The sequence below is a fragment of the Rosa rugosa genome, chromosome 7 (assembly GCF_958449725.1).
Source record: "Rosa rugosa chromosome 7, drRosRugo1.1, whole genome shotgun sequence".
Classification (NCBI taxonomy): Eukaryota; Viridiplantae; Streptophyta; class Magnoliopsida; order Rosales; family Rosaceae; genus Rosa; species Rosa rugosa.
The window spans coordinates 627233-636853 of NC_084826.1; the positions used below are offsets into that span (position 1 = coordinate 627233).

The 9621-nt window shown below is 39.6% G+C and overlaps 1 long non-coding RNA gene and 1 pseudogene across 1 annotated transcript; both read left to right on the forward strand.

The window, feature by feature from the left end:
• Positions 1-11: 11 nt before the first annotated feature.
• On the forward strand, positions 12-2507 carry LOC133722310 (F-box protein At5g03970-like; annotated as a pseudogene).
• A 4230-nt stretch (positions 2508-6737) lies between these two features.
• On the forward strand, positions 6738-7523 carry LOC133719953 (uncharacterized). Its single transcript, XR_009851576.1, has 3 exons — positions 6738-6867; positions 7044-7275; positions 7444-7523. It is a non-coding gene; the product is annotated as an uncharacterized LOC133719953 (long non-coding RNA).
• The last annotated feature ends 2098 nt before the right edge of the window (positions 7524-9621 follow it).

Here is a 9621-nt window from a genome sequence, read left to right on the forward strand (position 1 = left end):
ACATCAACGATGTGAACTCCTCCACTTTCCCAAACCTTAAAAGGCTCCTACTGCAAAACCTCACTATGCCCAAGCTCATCAGTCAACACTGGTTCACTTTCTTCTAGCCTCCACATTCGCTCAGGCTGACAGGTTCTCTCTCTTATGCTCTCTTCTTTGTATCTGTAAATGCTTTAGTCTTCTGTACTGTACCCTCGTTTTCTTTGGCTTAATCTGATGAAATGGTGAAAGATGGCAGATGGATTTGCAATTACAGTTTTTCCTTTGCATGTGTTGAATCAGACAATAAAATTACATTGTGGGTCTTATGTTATCTGTTGTGCTGGGATCAGGGCAACTTGTTAAGGATGCAAAATTTAAGGTGTCAAAGGTTTCTAGGTTGGGTTTTGCTGAGGAAAGTTTTGGTCTTTTCTTATTAAGGACTTTGTACAATGTCAATGGTTGGCCAGATTATGAACAATTAATGGGTTTCATGTTAATAAGCTGTTCAGTTTAGAAAAAGTTTGGAACTTGGATTTGTTTCTTTAGAGATTGTGAAGGGTATTTTGGCAATTTATCAAATTGATTCATGGTGTTGATTTCTTGAGAATCCTTATTGTATTTTGAGACTGCAATTTTTATTTCCATAGAGTGCAAACTTCAAAAATACAAAATGTACTTCTAAATATAGAGTTGAGAATGCTTTTTGTCATACATTACTTACCAGACTATGAAAAAAGATTGCTTGAGCAAGACAATTGCAGCGTGTATAATTTATGCTGGTATAGTGATATTTAAACACTTTGCTTACCAGTATGAAGTGGACATGAGTTATTTTGAACCTTTTTGAACCATGGACAACTGGTGGATTTGTGTCTTTTATGTCAATTGAGGAGATTTACTAAACTAGTTGATTTTCTACATATCATAAGTAGAACTGTACTTATACAGTGGAGTATGCCCTCAGCAGGGTGATATGAGTCGACAAGAGAAAAAGAAGGAAAAGGTGTTGGAAAGTGATGTTCATGCTGCATTGACCTGCGATGACATCCTAAATGAGATACTTCTTCGGCTGCCAGAGAAATTTGTATTCAGATTGATACTTGTGTCAAAGAGGTGGCTTCGTGTGATATGTAGTTCTTCTTTTCCATCTGATTATCATGCTAGATGTAGAGTGAACTTTCATCTACTGGGTTTCTTTGTCTGCAAGCAGCTGTACCTTTGCAGACCTAAAGATGGGATGCGCCGACCCAAATCTGAGCCTGCACTTCAGTTATTGACAGCTTGTGAGGAAGGTGATGATGTATGCAATGATTTGATGTCTTCTGGGAACTGCAAACAGCTTGGTTATTTCATCGATTCTGCCAATGGGCTTCTTCTTTGTGGCCGCCACCCATTGACTTATGCTGTCTGGAACCCAGTCAGCAAAGTGCTATTCCAACTTCCTCAACCTCAGCGTTTCTACAAACGCTTGTGTATGGCATTCATCACTGAGGACTATTTCAATGACATTCTTCACTACAAGGTTATTCGTGGGAATTGTGAATGCAAACGTGAGGTTAACACTGTCTCCATCGAGACTTTCTCTTCAGTGACTGGTACATGGAAGCATTTCACGCTCACTTGCTCTTCAAATTTTTCCTTGCGCCCCTGGACAGTGGCTACTGTGATCAATGGTGTAGTATACTGGTATGCGACACAGGGAAAGATAGCCATTAAGGAAAGTTTAGCCATTTATGACCCACGTGTTGGAAACATGCGTATAGTTTTGCTTAAATTACCTGATGGGAAGATTTCACAGGATTATGATGAGTTTGTTCTTGGGGAGTCCTCAGATGGGCTATTGCAGTATGGTCAGAGCAGCAAGTCAGGCATGGAGATATGGGTTCTTGAGAAGGAACAAGATAGTATCTCATCTATTACCACAAGCAATGCGCAATCAAATCGCAAGTGGAATTTTAGATACAGACTAAGTTTCAAATCAATGTGGAAGAAAAATCCAAGCTTTTGCAGGCAGACTAAAGAAGCGCAAATATTGTCATTCCTTCCTCATAATTCTGAATATGTCTTCATAAGATCTGGACAAAACATACTTCTCTTGCACATTGAAAGCCAACTGTTGAAGGTGATTCGATATCACGGTCCTAGCTCTCTTATCCAATGGGATTTCAGCAAAGTGGTGCCTTACTTTCGACCTAGCTTCTTGGCCACGATCTTCTTTATGCCATGAAAAGGCGGCAACTTCTTCTTGGCCTTCTTCAGGCCATGAAACTGCGGCACCTGCTTGGCCTTCCTGGTGAATATGTAAACATCTTAGCTAACTCATGTGATCCCTAACTGTGACCTGGCTTTAGTTTAGCTTGTTTCATGAAACCATGAATCTGTGGAGAATTTGTAAACTTCTCTAGTCATGTGATGCCATGTGATCTACGTTTCGTTGAGTTTTGTGTCATGAGAACATGAATGTTGCTAGTATGCTGAGATGGAATTCTCTTTCAGCTCTGATCTGTCCGTAAAGTTTTGTCGTATTTTCTAGGTCACTGGGGTTTCAGTCTTTCAACAGATATTCAGTAAACTGCACACTTATATTTGGTCTCTTGCCATCATTTTAACCATGGACGTATAAAATGCTTGTTAATCTTTACGCCAATGTTGTACCTAGTTCTTGTTTCTTCAGTTAGCCTCCTCTGTTTTTCAACTCAGAAACTGCACCACCAAAAAATAAGGCAGTTGTTATTCGCATTCCCAAATAATCATCCTGCACTCCTTCTAGAACCCCGAAATTTATTAACGCTTCATCGTTACAAACCTTTACCCTGGCCTCTAACAAATCGAAAATAAACCAAAAATGTATCGAAACATCAAAATGACCAAGTTTCTCTAGCAGAAACCACGTGGTGTGGTGTGTTGGTCGAATGGCCTAGTCTGGAACCCCCAAGTCTAGCGTTCGAATCCCAGCTCCATCCCGTGGCCAGCAGATTTGAGGGACTCTTTGGGTTCGTGCGTCTGCGGTGCAGTGGATTAGTCTGGCTTTGCCAAAAAAAAAAAAGTTTCTCTAGCAGAAGAAAAATAATATGTGGACCATGATCACAACAATCCTACGGTGAAAACAACGAGTTGCACACTTTTACAATAGACTCATCCACACAAGATCAGGACATCCCTCTAGAACCATAACACCAAGACATCACAGACATACCGTTAAGAAAAGACAGAGACGACTTGGTTAGTAGCCACTAATTGGAGCGAAACGAGAGGGAAGACAACCGAGAACACAGGGCCTTGTGAAGAATGTCACTCCCACAAGCCATTCGATCCACATTCACTTCCCACACACAAAAAACACACAAACAAAACTTCCCTAACTCATCTATCAACCAAAATCTCTGTTTCTCTTTCTACCCCAAAACCAGTTTTCGTCTTCACTTTGATGCCAAGTTTCAACCTTTCTGGTACCCCATTAATGGTTTGATCCAAAGTTTGATGCTTTTGCTCAAAAAAGTGTGTTTCCTGTTATGGTGGGTCTGTGGTGGAGAGGAGCTCTTCTCAGCAGACCGAGTGCATGAAGAAACCCCTCAGTGAATTGATGAGCTTTTGATTCCCAGCTTAAAAATGGTATGTGCATGTTTTGGTTGGATGTGTTATAATTTGACACAATTTGTAGATTCAACTAGGTTCCCCAAATTCCCATTTCGAAATGAGTTTCGGAGTCCAAGTGGCTGTTAGAAGTTGATGGAGCCCTCTATCAAATTTGAACTTGTAATCAAGAATTCAAGATACAATTGAGTTTTGTTTTCTGATCGAGCCTTTGATTAAGTTGGAGTTTGTGATGCAAAAATGGGGAGCGATTCTTTAGGGTGTTATTCTTTAGCAGAACTTAGGACCAAGGCTATTCATGTCCCTTGCGCACAATTGGTTTTGTTAGGAAATGTGTTTCAGATGTTACTTTAGGATTGCTGGAGAAGAATTTGTGAATTAGAATTTTCCTGAATAATTTAGCTGGAGAAGAAACACTAGTGTTTTTTTTTTTCACCCTACGCAAGTACGCAAGGCACAAGGTTGTGGCAGCTCAAACTAAGCATTGAGCAAGCCAGACGAGCACGTTTATAGTTGAAGGAGAAAAAGTGTACTGTTGGAGGAATCAGCCACTTTAGTTAGTTTAGGTGACCATCTGCATTTCAAAACTTAAATGTGCAATTCCTTTCATTCCAAAATCCATATAAACGAACGCGAAAGTAGTTTTCAAAAAGAGTTGTGAATGAAGTTTGTGTTACGGTTAGACCGTGCCATTTACCCATTCTTATATCTTGAGATACGGGGCACTCGAAGAAGAAGCCGGGCTAGGAAGAAGAAGTTCCGGTTTGAAGAGATTTGGCTTAAAAAAGCTGATTGTGAGTTGGTGGTGGCAGAGAGGTGGACGACAGTAGTAAAAAGTCCAACTTCACTCTCTAATGTTTGTACAAACTAATTAAGATGACGCACACAAGAAGACTGATGGACTGGAGAAGAGACCGTTTTGAGAAACTGAAGCTTGAAATTGTGGAAAGCCGTACTCTGTTGGTCAGGTTCTATGAAGTTGGGGGTGAGTTACTACCTGAGGAGGAGAGGCAGAGGTTGGAACGCAGGCTGGGGGCTCTACTTGATACTGGAGACAAAGGTCGAGAGTTCTATTGTGTCATTGTGTGCGCTAAAACATATGCATCCTCAAAGGAACGGATATTGATTTTGTTAATTAGGAGAATGAAACTGGAACTTTGGTATTCTGTGTTTTAGAAAACTTGTTAGTTCCTTCCCTATTCAAATTAGTAATTAGTTTTAGTAATTATCTAAAACAAGGCTAAACCGCATTTTGTATAGAAACACTAGCTGCAGAGTTCACCCTTGGATCTAGATGTTGTCAAAACAAATCTTTCCGATCTCACCGTGGGTGCAAAAGACCCTATGGATTTCAAGTGGGAAGTACCGTAGAGGATTATCTCCTTTCTCACACGTGTCAGGATAGGTAGTGGAATCTCTTACCAAAAAAGCAGGTAGTTGCATTTTGTTTGAACTTTGGACCAATGGGATGACTGCAATTTGGCGGGAAAAATCATTTGCCACGTGCGTATAATTACAAAATAAATTTCTTCATTCCATAAAAATAAGAATGATTAAAAAAAAAAAAAAAACAGTTTTGCAATTAAGTTCACCAAATCACCAAAAAACCAAAGTTTTTACAATTAAACACACCATTAATCAAGTAGACACCTAAATCGGTCAAATCCGACGCTTTGTTTCACGAGTTTGAAGTTTAGAAATAGATAATGCAGTCATTTTCCAGTAGCATCTAGTATTAAAGGCAAATAAAAATATGGAGTGAGAAAGTAGATTAACTCATATTTTTTTCACACTAATTTTCCAATTCAAAATTCAGACTTAAACCAAACTCTTAATTGTGAGCTGACAAGCAAAGAAGTTTTGCTTTTCAATGATCTTGTACGAACTCACGATACTAGTTAACAGAGAGCTTAAGCCACTATAACTTGACCATATACAAGACAACATGAGATGCCCCTCTAGAGTTTTTTTTTTTTTTTTTTTTTTCAAAACTACTACACAAACGTCAAGTTCGATAAAATGCACCAATATACAACGCTATTGTAGGATATCTAAATCTAAACCTCTCAAATCTCTTTATCTCAACTAGACTTGTAATAACCTACTATTGATTCAACTATCGCTCACTCTGTTCCAATAAAAATCTTTGCAGCTAATACGATTACAGACGATTTTTATCAAGTCGAGACGTTTCTATTGTCATGTGTCAAAATATATACATTATTTTTTTTCTTCCTGTTATCAAAATTTTTACAAACAGGTAAGCCAACATTTTTCAAATGAGAAAAGGGGTAATTAAGTAATTAACTATTAGCCTATCAGGAAAAGAGGTATATGTTTATCACATGTCTCTACTAGCATTAATGGCAAGGTAACAATCAAACATTTTTCATATGAGAAAAGGGGTAATTAAGTAATTAACTATTAGCCCATTAGGAAAAGTGGCGACTGTTTATCACACGTGTCTACTAACATTGATTAACAATTTGCGATTTGCCCAATCTTGAGTGACTTGTGGAGCAATGACGTAAGAAAAGGCTACAAGACAAAACAGAAGAATATGGAGTAATTAATAGGATTGTGGCAAGCACACTCCTTTCTTTTTCCCTAAACATTTTCTGAACCACGTGTCTTGGTAATGGCGGCTAAACCTCTCTTTTAATAGAGTAATGACGACGGGTTATGGTATTTGTTGGTGAGTTCATCCGGCAAAGCTCTGCCTGAACTTTCTCATCCCTTCACGACAAAGTTTGCTCTCTTTCGAGTAATTTGTGTACTGAAGTGAAATCTTACATGTATCATGAAAGATGCTTGACATTTTCATTCAGACCCAAACTTACATGAAATTAATTGTCAGACCTTTCATTTTCATGATGTGACTAACTATGTGAATACATAGTTATCAAACTTGTGTATTGTCAGTTCTTTTCTGCAAGCATATAATCTTTCTTTTAGTACTATTTAAATTTTGAATTAAGTTTTTTTTTTCCCCCCTTTCTTTCTTTCTTTCTTTCTTTTCGGCATCATTCCAGTGACACTTCGCGTTGCAGTCCCATTAAAAGCAACTTGAAGCCACTTATTATATATCACTTGAAGAATACCTTCCAGGTGAAGACTGATAAGGACAGGGAGGAGGCAATGGATCCAGTAAGCATTGGTTGCAACACTGGGGAGCCTCGTATACAGCGCCTTTAGATCTTACTGGGCCTTGTATATGCTACAGTAACGCCAGTTTTACTTCCATTCATAATTGTTTTCTTTGGCCTGGCTTATGTTGTGTTCCGTCATCAGGTAAAAATTTGGTATCTTGATTAGGATCATGTATATCTGTGTATCCATCCATATGAACATACTAGGTGTCGCTAATGCCATTTGCACCAAGTGTTTAACTTAGATATCAATTGTATCTTTTTTGTTGGATACATCACTTCCTTTTAATATGTATAGATTATTTTCTCCGAATGCAGATCATAAATGTTTACAACCAGCAATATGAAAGTGCTGCAGCATACTGGCCTGATGTCCATGGTCGCATTCTGTCTGCATTGCTTATCTCTCAGCTGGTTCTATTGGGATTGTTGAGTACCAAAAAAGCTGCTCTGTCTACACCATTTCTTCTTGCACTTCCAGTATTGACCATAGCGTTCTAAGTATTGCCAAGGTCGTTTTGAACCTGCATTTGTTAGATATCCATTACAGGTATGTCAGTTTTCCACTCGTTTCTTCTTCGAGCAAGGGCAGCAACTTATTACCTCTTTTAGTTCATTTTTTTTAGTACTTTGTGCAAGATCTCTCTCTCTCTCTCTCTCCCTATCTCTCTAAGATTATACTTTATTTTTCTTTTGATCTTTTCTTTGCTGGGATCAGGAAGCAAGGATGAAAGATAATCTGGAACAAGTAAGAGAACCAAACTTGAACTTGATAGGCTACCTCCAAAGCGCATATGTGATATGTCCATCCAGTTTTTAAAGAGTGCGATGAAGATGATGATGATGATGACCATTACTCGTTTGAAAAGTACGAAAATGAAAGCGTGACGACTGTGGCCACAAAACGCCAATCCCGGCGGAACACCCCGGTGCCTAGCAGAATGACTGGTGGATCCACGCCTTCGTTGCCAGATGCTGTTAAAGATGTACAGCCTTGATTTGTGAGTGGGAGCTGTAAATCTTAGCTGTACATTTGACCTTTCCGATGTTGTGCATAAGTTCAAGACGATGGAACCGTACAAATTGAATGAGCTGATAACGATGCACGGGGAGGACAGAGAAGGAACCCCGCCGAGCATAGGTTCCACTGAGTTTTGTTTGCAGCCAGCGGAAAGATTACCTTAATTCTATTTTGACATAGAGACTAGGCTGGTGTACAAGGGAGTCAGTTTCTTCTCTATCTCTCTCGACAAAATTGTGTAATTATGTAATTGTGGATTTTGCACTGGTTTGTAATTAAAATTTATATTGATCTACTTAAATATCATATGATCGGAGAACGCTTCTCTTTTGACAATCTGTATTCGAAGATAGTCTCAGTCTATTGTGCGGACCAATCAAATTTCTCCTAAAGCTTTGGAGATAAGGTCTGTCTCTACGGAGTCGTTAAGATTTTGACGTTGGCCCGAAATAGAAAGTTTTTCCAAGTCCGGGTTCTTTTCAATCAATGCTAGGATTTCAACTTACCATATAACAAATTTGATTCTATATTGAATCAATATTTATGGACAGAAAAGGCATAAAAAGATTATTGTGTTACACAGCGACAAAGCGTACAATGTTGACTATAAATGGAGCTAACTGGATCAAAAACAGTCATTGGAACTACCACGTGGCTGTTGTCCCGAGTGCATACTATAATTTTTCAAAGTTAGCATTAATATAACATTTTTATCTGTTAATCTTATGCAACTTTTTAATTATAGATGTACACCTATTAGATGGTTCTTAATTTAGATGAGTAATTGTTGGAGCATGCGTTTAGTGGTTTAGCTCTCGGATTTTAGACACCCTGAGTGATGAATTAGATTTTAAAAGATTCGTAAAGATGTTTTTGCTAATTTTGTTAGATTTTACTAAAATTCAACGCAAAAGTGCTTTCAACTCTATTTTTTATGGAAATAGGTCAGCCCTTTCATTAAGTTGATCAGCAAGCAGTAAAAGAACGAAACACCCCTATGGGGTCGACAGAAAGCAATCATTCCTTAGAACCCCTGAAATCCCTATTCTAGAATAATATGAACCCAACAAGCCCCGAGTACACCCACCTTTTAGAAAATCCACGCGCCTTTATTCTAACAAAAACCAATAAACCTTGAAGCAGACATAAAAGGGAAACAACTAAGGCTCTGATTTTTGCCACCCAAACAAAAATTAAATTAAACTATCAGGAGAATGCGACAAAACGCCTTCCATTAATACCTAAGAGGCCCAGCCACTGCCAACACAGGCCCAAGCAATAAGGTAGGCCAAAACCCTAGCCCATTGAGACCATCGGTACCTGTCCAACCAAAAGCCGCAAGTCACGCCGCCCAACCAGCCCCACCCCAGAGGGGTGGACCAAAGCAAAATCCCATGAAGTAGCCAACTCATCCAGTTCGAGTCCCAACCACTCCTAGGACCCAATCCCAAACCAGCAAGCCAAGCACCAGGGCCGCCTCGCCAAACTCCACCACCACAACCATCACTAATGCCGACGCTACCTCCACCATGATCAGCGTAGTGGTCTCCAACTTCGGCAGTCAAACCGCTGCCATTTACACCACCAGTCGTACCCAATTCGAGAACCAGTGCCCTCCTCCGTGGTTTTAAAGAAATTCATAAGGAAAGCCCCGCCTTATGCCCACACAACTCTGACGACACCCGCCGCCCCTGACCAGCAGATCAGCCTGACTTCTCAGCCCCATCAATTTCTCACCCACGAGAAAGGCAAAGCCACCGCTCTCACCCACAGATACCGCCCACATAGGAAGTATACCACTACTAGCTCGAGCCAAATCCAAGCCCAGATCAAACTTACCTCCGCCGAGACTGAACATGACAAGCACCAGAAAAA